Source organism: Panthera onca, chromosome E1 (assembly GCF_046562875.1).
Source record: "Panthera onca isolate mPanOnc1 chromosome E1, mPanOnc1 haplotype 2, whole genome shotgun sequence".
Lineage (NCBI taxonomy): Eukaryota > Metazoa > Chordata > Mammalia > Carnivora > Felidae > Panthera > Panthera onca.
The window spans coordinates 38,906,184-38,919,199 of NC_138352.1; the positions used below are offsets into that span (position 1 = coordinate 38,906,184).

The window sequence follows — 13,016 nt, forward strand, 5'->3', positions numbered from 1 at the left end:
TTAATGAGCCAGCAACGAAATACGAATTTTGAATCCTGAAACGTGTTGTGAAGATGCAAATGGTACCCTGGTAAAGATTAACTTGTGGAAGGGGATTACTTGGGAGTCTCCTAAGAGGGCTCTCCAAAGAGATGGCATTTTAGCTGAAATCTTCAGGCTGTGAAGGAGCCATCCAGCTGAAGGGCTGGGGAGAGCTTTCCAGGAGGAGGACTCAGCACGTGCAGGTTCACAGGATGGAAAGAGCTCAGCGTGTGAGATGCTCTGGCAGGGGCCAAGGAAGCTCAAGTGCAGGGCCACGTACATGGAGAGACGGCGAGAGAGGGGACGCAGTGTGTGGATTCATGGGAGGTGCAGTGGGAAGGTGCTGACATAACTGAATCTGATTTTAAAGGATTACTAGGACTCTAGGCTCCTCCCTTGAAAATGGGGCTAATACCACCCACCTTTCAGGGTTTTCATAGATGTGAGCCCTTCTTAAGATATTGGCCTCTACGCCAAGACTTCAAAGATGGAAGAAGACAGCCTTGCGAAGACTGAGGTCAAGCTCACGGTACTTGGCAGATAATAGGAACTCAATCAGCAGGGTTTCGTTTGGTTGTTTCTCTTTAGTTGTTTTTGTTTGTTCGTTCGTTCAGCAAATGAATGTAAGAATCACTTGATATTTACTCAAGGTCTGTTTTATCAGGGGTGGTCTCTGCTTCTTGCTGGCAGCTAAAAGAGGCTGACCATTCAGTGCTGATTTTTTACAGAGATAAACAGGTCACCTATGGAAGTGGCCACCAGCCAATCCTCACACCCTAGTTTGACTTTGCTTTGCCGAAGGAGGGGATGATGTGGGAGACCACCATGCTAAGGGCCCTCTGAAATAGCCAGAGAAGCAGCATTGGCCCATGGAAGGCAAGCTGAAGGCCAGCGAGGGAAAGTCAGAGTGGCCAGCACCAAAAGTGGTCCTTGAGTTACAGTGTCCTAACCGAAGTCTCAAGTTCATTCCCCTACCCCAGCCTAATGAGGGCAACTCCAAGGTTGAAGGAAGAGTGCCATGGGGGAGCCTTTGAATGTACCGTGGGCCAAACTCAAGCTTCAGCATCTTCACTATTGCTAAATTACCTGCTAGGGGGAGGTGTATGTGCTCAGGAAGTGGATGGAAATTCACTCCTCTGGACCGCGAGCCTAGCACACAGCCCGTTCCCTCTGGCAGAATAAGCAGGTAGCTGTGTTCCACGCTGCAAAGGGCCAGATGGGCGCTTGAAGGGCTTACACTTAAACTCAGGTAGTTCTCAAAGGGCCAGAAGACATCATCTGGCATCCAATTTCAAGCCTACCAGAGAAAAAACTCCTGGCCTAGAGAGGGGAAGTGACTAGCCGCTGCCAAAAGCACCCCCAAAACAGTTTGCTGATAAGGTCCAGCTAGGACTAAGGTCCTAGATAAATGACCAATGGAAAGGTATTTGGTGTCTCTCACATTGGAAGAACCCCCCAACATGCACACACACACACACACACACACACACACACACACTTGAAATGAGTTGGTAAACTCAAAGGCAAGAGAAGAAAGGTAAGACTGGTCTAAGACCTAAATTCTTACCCCACCTCTGCATTACTCTGCCCCAGGATCTTGGTTCAGTCTCCAACTACCCTGTTCCTCTGAATGCAAGTTTCTAAATAGCCAATCCATTAATTCCTCCTCTAGCAAGGACAGGGCTGGGGAAGCTGTGTGTGTGTGTGTGTGTGTGTGTGTGGTTTCCTCGTTTGGCTCTCAGAACAATCAACTAAGGCAGATGTTACTATTCACTCTGTTTTATAGATGCAAATGTTAAATCAATCTCCAAATATTTAGGTCCCTGCTATGTGCTAGACACTGCCAAGCGGGACTCCTATTCTCATGGAGCTGACACAGTATCAGAATAGAGAAACGAAGGAGCATAAAGTAGAAATTCATTAGTAAGCCAAGCCTTGAACTGGAATCTATTCCAGGTCTCTTCTTCTTTCTACAGCACTGAGTCTTATCTTGTTAAGAGTAAAGATTAAAGTGGGGACAAGATGATCCCCAGGGAAGCGACCCACTCATCTTCTTTGTCCTGAATCTTAGAGTGATTCTAAGTGATTCTAAGACAAGAGGGTCATCTCTCCCTGCAAATGACTGGGGTGCAGCAAGTGTCTGTAAACCATGCCTTGATTAGGCAGAAAGGAGATCAACAAGCTTAACCCGTGTGTGTGTGTGTGCGTGTCTGTGTGTGTGTGAGCGCGCACACGCGCACGCACACACACGCACATGCAGAGGAGTCACAACTACCTAGCAATTTGCTACAGGGAGGACCTTCCCTCCCTGCACATACACACTTAAGTCCCCAAGCTGGAGGCTCCCAGAAGCCCCAGAATGCTCTGAGTGGAGCACTGCATAGACCTGGCCTCAGCGTCAACCCCAAATGAAATCCCCAGCACCCCTGGTGCTTTCTTGCCAAGTGTAAGGACCCCAGCTCTCCCACCCATCTCACGCATGTGTACTACACTTTTCAGTTTGCAAAGAACATTCGTGTTTGGTTTTTAAATATGAAGAGTCTACCGTAGTGGCCTGTGGAGAGGGGGAACAGGAGGAACATTTGGCCAGGGTGTCACATTCAGATTTACCTCAAATTTAGACTTTTGATTTCCACATAAGGGTCCACAAACAGATGTTGCTATTTAGGGTGTTTGAAACACTGACTCTCTGAATGCAAATATTTAACACAGGCTATCATTTTGTAATTCTGTTTTACCATTTCTCAGAAGAAGAGCTCTAGAAATGGGAACGCTAAAGGCATATGACTTTGACAGACCCTAAAAACACCTCTGGGAAGTCTAAAGAACGGGGAGTATCACCCTCACTCCACATATGGGGAAACTGAGGTCCAGATCCCCCAGCTCAGAACCATCTAGAACAACCTCGTTCCACGTGGCCGAGAGCACCAGAAAGATTCCCTGACGAATTGAGTAGGGTTGTCAATGTAAAATCCACATTGGATTTCTTTTTTTTTAATGTTTATTCATTTTTGACAGACAGAGACAGACCGCACAAGCAGGGGAGGGGCAGAGAGAGAGGGAGATACAGAATCCAAAGCAGGCTCCAGGCTCTGAGCTGCCAGCACAGAGCCCGACATGGGGCTCGAACTCACGAACTGCGAGATCACGACCTGAACTGAAGTCGGACGCCTAACCGACCGAGCCACCCAGGTGCCCCAGATCCACATTGGATTTCTAAGAGTACAAAAAAGAAGGTTAAATATCTCATTAATAATTATATTTATGACATGTTGATAAGATTTTGGACATATTTACAAAATACATTGTTAAGACTTGTTCTACCTCCTCCTTTTCACCTTCTTAAATGCAGTTATTAGAAAATTTGAAATTACGTATGAAGCTCACGTTATATTTCTATTGGCTGATGCTGCTCTGAGGGCAGAAGCTACCATCGAACTGCTGATGCCAAGTACATGCTGGCTTCTATAGCAGCAGGGGGCATTCCGGCTAACCGTTTAGAAACAACCTTGAGGAGTTTAGACCAGCTCTTGCCCACGTCAGTGGAAAGGACTGGAATCCGGGCACTGGGGTGAGCCAGGGCCTTTGGACCCGCCAGCCGTTATTTCCAAATCCATGGACATCCATCGAGTGAGGTCAGCACAGTCGCGTGGGGCTGGATGAGGGGGCTAACATTTTGGATGAGAACGTCACACTAAATGCAGGCTTGCTCCCTATAAATCACCTTGATTTGCCGCAAATGAGATGGCAAAATGAAATACGCAGGCGGAAATGAAATGTTAGCGGTAATGGCGGCATCGTCGCGCTCCAGCTCGCTGCGGAGAGAGGGCTCGCCTCACACAAGCTTCGAGCAGGAGCGCTGCAGGGGAGGCTCCAGGTACCCGGCTGCTTCGGGACCTTGTGGGCAACAGGGAGTCAGCCCTCAGCTGCCAGGGTGGTGGGCAGGGGGCTGGGCTTGGGGGGCCCCAGTTAGAATGGGCGTCTCCCAGGGTCCAGGCCAAATAGGAACAAGCCCCCGGGTAACTTGGGACCTACCGGGCCTGAGCCTCCAAGTTCAGACTGGGAGACAACGTGTTTGTGTAACCCAAGTGAGTTCTGAGAGAGAAGAATGCCAGGCTCCATGGTGCCAGCAAGCCACAAGGCCTCTGCTGGCCTCCCCCTCTGAAGAGATCTCAGCCAACCCTCTCCTGGGAGCTTTAGATGTACAAGTTCACGGGGAAACCGTGTCTTGTGTTCTTCGGACCTTGAGTAAGTGCCTCCCTGTCTCTGGGGCTGGTCCCTTCTCTTGTACAACTGGGATAACGTTGGCCTAGATATCTCAGGGCCCTTTTAACTCTGACACATGCCATACGGTCTCATTCCAGCACACACAAATACACACACACACACACATACGGAGCCAGACCCATACACACGTACCCACAGAGAAACACACGCGCAAGTACACACACAAACAAAGGTACACACAAAACTGTACACACGGAGTCACACTCACACAGACACAGGAGACACGCGGATATCTACAGACACACAGATACAGACACACCCACACGGACACGTACAAATACACACGTACACAGACCCATACACAAATGCATATATAGACGTCTACACACAGACACACAAACATATAGGCACATGCACCTCTTCAGACACGTATAAACATGCACAGACCTACGCAGACATATAGAGACATATAAACACACACCCACAGACCCCAGCATAAACACACACACACACACACACACACACACACACACACACAACCATTGCCCCTTCTGTTTTCATACCCACTGCCTCCTCCTTCCTACAGACCAGATTTTGGCTCCAGACCACTCCCAAAGGCAAGGACTACGCTCTCGACCTGGCATGTGACTCCACAGCCACATATCTGGGTCACCGGCCACTTCTCCACCTCCACCCGCAGCCCTGTGTCTTCAACCCCCTTCTCCAATGGCCTCTTCTCCATCACGCACAAACGCGTGGGAGCTCCCCACAGACGAAGAATCCCCACGCCCTGCCCTCCTCCCTGACCCGTGTCTCCTTCCCTTGAGCGAGAAGTTCACCTGCATGCCTCTGTCCCTCCCTGCCTGGTGCTCTCGGGCCCTCTGCCCCTGGCTTCTGCCTCCGCCCCTCCATGGAAACCTCTCGGGCAGAGTGACCCAGGGGCTCTCTAATTGCCAAATCCAAGGCACTCTTTACAGTCCTCACGTGACCAGGCCCCATAGCATCTGCCCTCGTGGCTCACTCCCTCCTGGCTCCTGTGACACCGCTTGCACAGCCACCCCCTCCTCTGAGGGCCCCTTCTCAGCCTTCATGTCTACCCTCGACATGCTCTGGGGCCCACCATCCTGCCTCAGCCCGCACACACCTGAGCCCAAGTGGACAGCCCTCTGCTAGGCATCTCCCCCAACGCGTGCAGCAGGCATCCTCCAGAGGTTCCACTTTTGCTCCACGGTCACCACCTCCCCACCTCCCTCTGTCCCCTATTTCAGTTGTTTGGACCACGAGCCCTGCCTGGCCCTGAGCCAGGAGTCTGGAAGTCAGCCCAGATTTCCTTCTCATTCCCTTCAACCCACTGTATTCCGGTGGTCCCCAAACCCTGCCCGCTTCACCCATGATACCCTCCAGGCCCCACCCATCCACCGTGGCCCTTGTCCAAGGTCATTAGAATAACATGCCATTCTCATACTTCGATTCCCACAGCACCTTCTCCTCTGAAGGACCCAGTGCCCATGTTTTAGACATCCTGTAATCTGACCTCTGGTTATCTGCCCAGCCTTCTCTCTTGCCCCTCCTTCACACAAAGCCAAGACCACAGAGACGCCTATTTCTACGCCCAAATTTCCAGGTACCTTCTCCCGCAATGGGACTGAGTAGTTCCAGAGGCAGAACCTTCCCTACTTCTTGCCACCAGTGTTCCCCACCCATTAAGGAGCGTCCCCTGATGAGCCCTCTCAGCCTTTAGGCGGGGTTAGGTGCCCCTGCCCTGCTCTCATAGTGCCGTGTGTACATGTTCAATACAGCCTTTATGCAGTCCAATATCACCCTATATTTGCATTTTTCCTCCCCCACTATACTGAGCTCCTTGAGGGCAGAGACTAATTTATTTCTGAATTCTCAGAGACTTGCCACAGTCCCTGCACACAGAAGGTGATAGACAAATATTGACTGACTGAATGAATGCATGCATGAATGAATGAATGAATGAATGAAGACTAACTCAGCTCAGGGCAAGAGTTCAGGTCCTGCTCAGAGCCCTGCCTGTTTACTGGGAAGGTCAACCTCCAGTGTGGGTTCCTGGTGACACCTAGCAACAGTTGCCATGACAACTGAAAGCACCATTTTCCCAGGGCAATCCTCCCCCCATCCCTGGACTCTCCCCACCTGGCTAGGCAGAGGAAGGAGGCAGCCTTCCTGCTTCAGAAGGCAGGGAGCGGGGTAGGCTTCCTGAAACAGTTGATCATATGGCCTGGGGTGGAGGTCCTGATGGAGACGGAGAAAGCTCGATTCGTGTTGTCAGATGTGCTTGGGAGCTCTAGGCAAAAGGAGGGACAGGCTGGGCCAACTTGCAGTGGGATCCCAGGGACAGTGAGAGGGAAAGCTTAGCACAGGGTCTCTATGTCCTCAGGAAGCTAGGAGGAGAGGCTGTCCCTGGGGGGTGGGGGGTGGGGAGGGTGGGAGACAGCTGGCCTGTGGGCTCCATCCACAGCACAGACTGTGCAGTGGGATGTTCTGCCTCCCAGGCCCACCCCCTCAAGGTGCTCCCCAAGGACCCATGCCAGGCCCAGGCTCCCTTCCTGGGGCAGCTCCTGGACACACGTCCGCCCCTCCAGTTCCTAACAGACCCCTTGATAAATCACCACGCTTGTGTTTACAGTTCAGTGTCAGTAAGACCCCAGAGAGGAGAAGCTGTGCCTGTTTGAATCATTACTACATCCTCAGTGCCTCGCATGGTGCCGGCATGTAGATGCACAATGGGGTGTATCCATGAATCTAAAGCTGTTCTGAGACAAGAAGAAGGCACTCCTGAGACTGGGAGGCTGGGAAGAAAAGCCACCAAGGGCCTCTTCTGTGCCCATCATGGCATAAATGGACATCTTTATGGGAGAAGAGGAACCCAGGGCTCCCAGAGGGCAAGTGGCTTGCAAGGTCATACGGATAAAGTGGTAGACTCAGGATTTGAAGAGGCCTCTGGCCCCAGGGCTGTATGTGTTGCTCTGCCCGTACCAGAGCCACTGGAGCAGAGATGATGCCTCCACGCCTCCCTGCCCTGGCTTCCTCGTCCCATTCCAGCCCCCACACACTCTCCAGGCAGGGAACACCTGAGCCTGTGGCTCACTCCCATGTATCAGAAAACCTCCAGGTGAGAGGGACTCTTTCTGCCTCTACCCTGTCACCCAGGTACCCTGCCAGTGCCTGGCCCTGACGGATAAGAGGTACTGAGTACATTACTGCCAGAGAGACCCCAGGCAGGTTCAAAGCAGAGGAAACGTCGGTCCCTCCAGCTACAAGACCTTGGCACAGCCACCGCCCCAGAGAGGGGAGTCAACTTCATAAAGGTATTCTGTCCTTCTCTTTCTCCTCCCCTAGAGCTGATCTTGGTTCATTCCTGGCACCCTACAGCAGCTTGACGGAATCGTGAAAGTAATTCCCATGATGCCATTTTGCCTACCTCATCAGGCAGAAAGTTTCTGGACTTTGGATTCAATTTTAGCCTCCACTGCTCAGAGCCGGAGCCCCTGGATATGCTAGGTAACTTCCCTGAGCAGAATGCAGGGCAGTGGGTACAGCAAAGAAGGACGCCTTATAAATATGGGCTTCGTTTTGCAGGCTTCATCTGGCTTCCTGTCTCAGCCTAAAAGCACCCAGTTGCTGGCTCAGTCCTGCTGTGCTCCAAGCACGAAATGTGGCTCAAGGGGCAGGGGTTAAATGGCATCCAGCACAGAGTTCCAGAAAACCTGCTATGGACTGAATGTGTCCCCCCCCCAAAATTTATATCTGATGGTATTTGGAGCGAGAGGAAGTAACCAGTAATGGGGGCAGAGCCTTCATATGGGACCAGTGCCCTTATAAGAAGAGACCCTCTCTCTCTAGCCATGTGAGGACACAGCAAGAAAGTGGCCATCAAGGAGGCAGGAGGTGGGTGCTCCCCAGACAGTGAATCTGCAGACACCTTGGTCTTGGGCTTCCCACCCTCCGGGACTTTGAGAAATCAATGTTTGTTGTTTAAGCCACCCCAGTCTCTGGTATTTGTTAGCGCAGCCTGAGCTGACGACACCCCCCCCCCCCCCCGCTCCACCCCCTGCCGATCTGGTCCACACCTTGAGGCCCAATTCTGAAAACAAGGCCTTTGAGCCTCAGCGTCCTTATCTCTGAAATGGGATAATAACACCTCTTCCTGCTTGATGCAAAACTTCAAGGGGGCATGCCACGGACAATCCTTGGCACAGAGTAGGTACTGGCTGTTACCAGTGCCCTTATTGCCATGTCTTTCCACCCGAATCCCCCTGGAAATAACGCAGTTGTCCACCCGGTTAAATCTGGGGCTGGACAGAGGTGACAGAAAGGTGCCCTCCTAAAATGCCAGGGCAGAGGCTCCGGTTTAGACCTTCATCACAGTCCAGTCCCTTGCAGGGGTCCTAGGCTGCCCTGCCAAGGCCTGAGCTCACAGACGCATCTCTCAGAGGGAACATCTCCTAGATCCTCAGGCTGGAGTCCCGGCCAAGGAACACTGTGCCACCCATCAGGGGTGCCATGTGGCCAGCCCTGCACGGCTCAGTCTGCTTCAGGGGGCCTCGGGGAGGGCTCCCCCATGAAGCATCCTCTGCCTGCCTCTCAGAGCCGCTCCCGCCCGCCTGCGATGAACACATCTTCCTAATTTCCGAAGCTCAAGTTCTGGAGACAGCAGCTATCCCTTCATGACCACAAAGGAGTCCACAGATCAGACAGTGATAACTCTGCACTCCTTCCGTAAGGAGATTTTCTTCGTAGGTCTTCGATTGGGGTTTTGCCAGCCTCTTAGATCCCTGTGGAAGGTTAATGCTTTTAAGTTTAAAAAAATAAAAAGCTAAAAGGAAACAAAAGCTTTTCCTAGTTGTGTGACCTTGGGCGGGCGCTCAACCTAATCTCTAAGATTCAGTTTCTCCTTGTGAAAACCGGAAAGATGACCAACTCACATGCTGTTCTGGGGGCTCAGAGGGGATCACGCATTTGTAAGCGCACAGGGGGAGATATTGTTAGGAATGGGCCCCAAACCTCTTTCAGACGGGAGCTCCAAAATAAATGTATCTGTCAAAATGTTAAATGAACGCACCCTTTGATCCAGAATATGTAAGCAATCTCCATACGCAAAAGTTGACCGAGGTGTGTTTGCGTGTATGTTCAAAACCGGAAACACCACTGCCTTTCACACATCCATCTTCCCAGGGAGACACTATGAAATTGGTCCCAGATGATGGAAAGGAGTTTGATATAAATCATTAGAAGGGAAAACAATGCACCCAAGTGCAAATATAGTTGCTGCAAATAAAAAGGAGATAGTCATAGATATTGCCATCGCTATTGGTATGCAAGTGTTCATATAATCTACTTTTACTGGAAGGATCCAGAAGAAACTGCTGACAGTATCTACCACTGAAGAAATGGTTAGGGGATCCAGGCGTGGAAGACAACTGTGGCTTTTGTTTTCTATCTCCCTGAGTGTTTTGAATACGTGTGGCATGTCTGTGTGTACTTGATGCTTATCAGGTAGTTGAACATATTAGTTTATTAGAATAAAAGGAGGGGCGCCTGGATGGCTCAAAGGGTTATGCTTCTGACTTCAGCTTGGGTCATGATCTCACGATTCCTGAGTTCAAGCCCCACATCAGGCTCTGTGCTGACAGCTCTGAGACCACCTTGGATCCTCTCTCTCCCTCTCTCTCTGCCCCTCCCCTGTTCAAGCTCTCTCTCTCTCAAACATGAATAAACCTTTAAAACAAAGGAATAAAAGGAAAATCTCAAATATACCTCATGTGTTGCAGTGTTAAAAAAACCACCTCAAAACACAGCAGCTTAAGACCACCATGGTTTGCTATTTGCCACAAGTCTGTGGGCGGGCTGGGCGGTGCTAACCTGGGCGAGCCCGGGCAGGTGCATTCAGCTGAGGGTTGCCTGGGACCTGGGCTCAGCTGGGCCTGCTGAAGGCTGAACCTCCCTGTGTTCACGGTCTCTCTCATCTCAGACTTCTTCATGGTATGGACTCCAGGTTCTACGAGGGCCAGAGAGAAGATTCAAGGGCTCTTTGAGGCCTGGACTCCAGAACATGTCACTCCTAGAACATGTTTGGGCTGAAGCAGGTCACAAAGCCAGCCCAGACCTAATAGATGGGGGAAAAGACCTCACCTCTCACGGAGAATTGGCAAGGAATGTGTATTTGATATATTTGACCTACTGCATTAATGTTAGCGTAATTGCAGTTTGCATGCCCAAAGACATTATTTTTATCAGTGCATTTTGCCGTCCTCCAGGATCCAGGAGTCACTGGGCCATCGGACAGGGAAGACCTCACTTAATAAATATATATAGAATGAGTAAATGAGCAAATGAATGCCTTCAGTCCCCTGGCAGCCTCTTGATTCTAACTGCCTTGACATTCTGGACCTTCAGGTATATCTGCTCCAAATCAGCCTGCCCCAGGAGGGCCACTGCCCTGGGTGCCCGTTCAGGAGTGTGGCTGAGCTGGGCTCTGTGATGGGCGAGGTAGGTCATGGGGACATAGCTTCTACAGAACTCATCACCGCCTGCCCTTGCCCACTGGGATTGCCCAGAACCCTACACATGCTCAGGGGCCATGGGCTTAGTCTGTGGAGCATCCCTTGAGAAATCCCCAAGTCCCTGAGTCCTTAACATTGCCATCTCATTTGCCTCCTCTCCTCCCCAGGCTCCTCCAGGTTCAAACACTCACTGTGCTCCCCACCTATCACAGAAGTCACCAGGCTCGAGGGAAAGAGCCACACACCAGGAGTCGGGAGACAAGCCTCCTGGTCCAGGCTCAATCTTTGTCTGACCGTATGACTTTTGGAACCCCACCTGCCACCTCTGGGTCTCAGCTTCCTCAGTAATAGAATAAGGGCCAATCAGACCCCGAAGCCGCAGTGGGGGAGGGTAGACAATCCAGGACTGCTTTGCTCCAATCAGAACAGCTCCGATTCCAGCCTCTCCTGTGTTGGCATCTTTTAATTTTTATTTATTTTTACTTTTTTAAGTTTCTTTATTTTATTTTGAGAGAGAGAGGAGCAGAGGGAGAGGAAGAGAGAGAACCCCAAGCAGGCTCCACACTGTCGTCACAGAGCCCGATGCAGGGCTCGATCCTGCCAACCATGAGATCATGACCTGAGCTGAAACCAAGAGGCAAATGTGTAACTGACTGAACCTCCCAGGCACCCAGCAGCTGTTTATTTTTTAACAACTTTACTGAGCTACAACTATCTCCACAATGGACTATTTTTAACAAAGGCTCTAGCCTTAAAATATAATAATTTTAAATAAATTTAAAAACACTACCCAAAAAAGACACTTTTAACATGTCTTTTAGCTGTGACTTGTCGAGGGTCTGCGCGTTCTCTGGAGGCGACGGGAGGGGGAGGGGGAGTGCGTCAGACAGGGGAGGTGGCTTTGACCTGCAGGCAGGGGAGGGATGCCAGAGGCTGCGGGAGTAATCAGCTGTTTGGCATGCCCCCCGGTGATGAGAGGCGCCCAGTCCTCTGAGTGGCAGCTGTAGCAATGGCAGCTTCCAGAGGCAGGGTCTCCTACACACACAGAACCTTCTGCAGGAATAACAGTGACTGATTAAGCCTCCCTCCCATCTCTCTCAGTACCCACAGCCAAACACGATGTTTGTTTCATGTATTAAATCTGGAGGAAATCTACCTGAAACAGGTCGAAACAAATAAAGGTGCTTCCAGGCCTGGTTCCGGAGGAACAGAGCTCTCTTGTAGCCCGCCGCCCCCCTTTCACGCAATCTCAGAGCCCCAGATCAGCACCAGGAAAAGCCATGAGGTCGGGGAGCACTCTGGGCCCCCCCCTTCCCTATCAGTCACTTGGTGACTGGGCTCTACTGAGCATCTACAGTGGAAGCCAGCGCCCTGCCGTGGAACAACAAAACAGGCTGGCTTTGTCCCTTAGTTTTGCAGCTTGCTAGTCATGTACACTTTAGCAAGTAACGTAATCGACCAGCACCTCCGTTTCCTCCTCTGTAAAGTAGGCACCACGATGCACCCCTCAGTTTGCAAATAAATACAGAAATGGCTGGCATCGGGGCGCCTGGGTGGCTCAGTTGGTTAAGTATCTGACTTCAGCTCAGGTCATGATCTCACCGTTCATGAACTCGAGCTCCATATCAGGCTTGCGGCTGTCAGCGCAGAGCCTGCTTCAGATTCTCTGCCCCCCGCCCCTCCCCCACCAGTGAGCGATCTCTCTCTCTCTCCCTCTCTCTCTCTCTCTCTCTCTCTCTCTCTCTCAAATGAATAAACATTTTTAAAAACTGGCTGGCACATAGTAGCATTCAACAACTACCACTTCCCCATCCTCTTCTCTCTACTAAGAGCAAGCTCAGAGCTCAAAGGACAGACTGAGAGCAACTCTGTCCTCAGGAGCTTATACAATAGTTTAGGGGAAAGGAGGACAGATGTGTAACAAACACACTCGGTCGTCAAGGTGAAGGACAAAAGGATTGGCCAAGGTCACAAGTATGGCCGCCTCATTTATCCCTTTCTGCACAGCTTCCCTGTCCCCAGCAGCCCAGTCCTCTAGCCAGTCGCATCCTCCAGTGCTGTGCCACCCGGAGCTCCATCATGCCCAGCCTCTGAGCCGATGAGAACGTGATCTGGCAGTGGGGTAGGGACATCTTCTTCAGATGCCAGAGGGCCTCCTGCACCACCATCGCCACCACGATCATCGCTGCAGAACACTCCCCCCAAAGACACCCATGCCCACATCCCTGGAACCCATAA

General features: G+C 51.2%; 1 protein-coding gene and 1 long non-coding RNA gene across 2 annotated transcripts in view; one reads left to right on the forward strand and one right to left on the reverse strand.

The window, feature by feature from the left end:
• The window catches only part of ASIC2 (acid sensing ion channel subunit 2), a 1,018,759-nt gene that overhangs the window by 891,558 nt on the left and 114,185 nt on the right, over nt 1–13,016 (reverse strand). The window lies entirely within an intron of this gene.
• Nucleotides 7,077–8,258, forward strand: LOC132688594 (uncharacterized). Its single transcript, XR_009614610.2, has 2 exons — nt 7,077–7,776; nt 7,855–8,258. It is a non-coding gene; the product is annotated as an uncharacterized LOC132688594 (long non-coding RNA).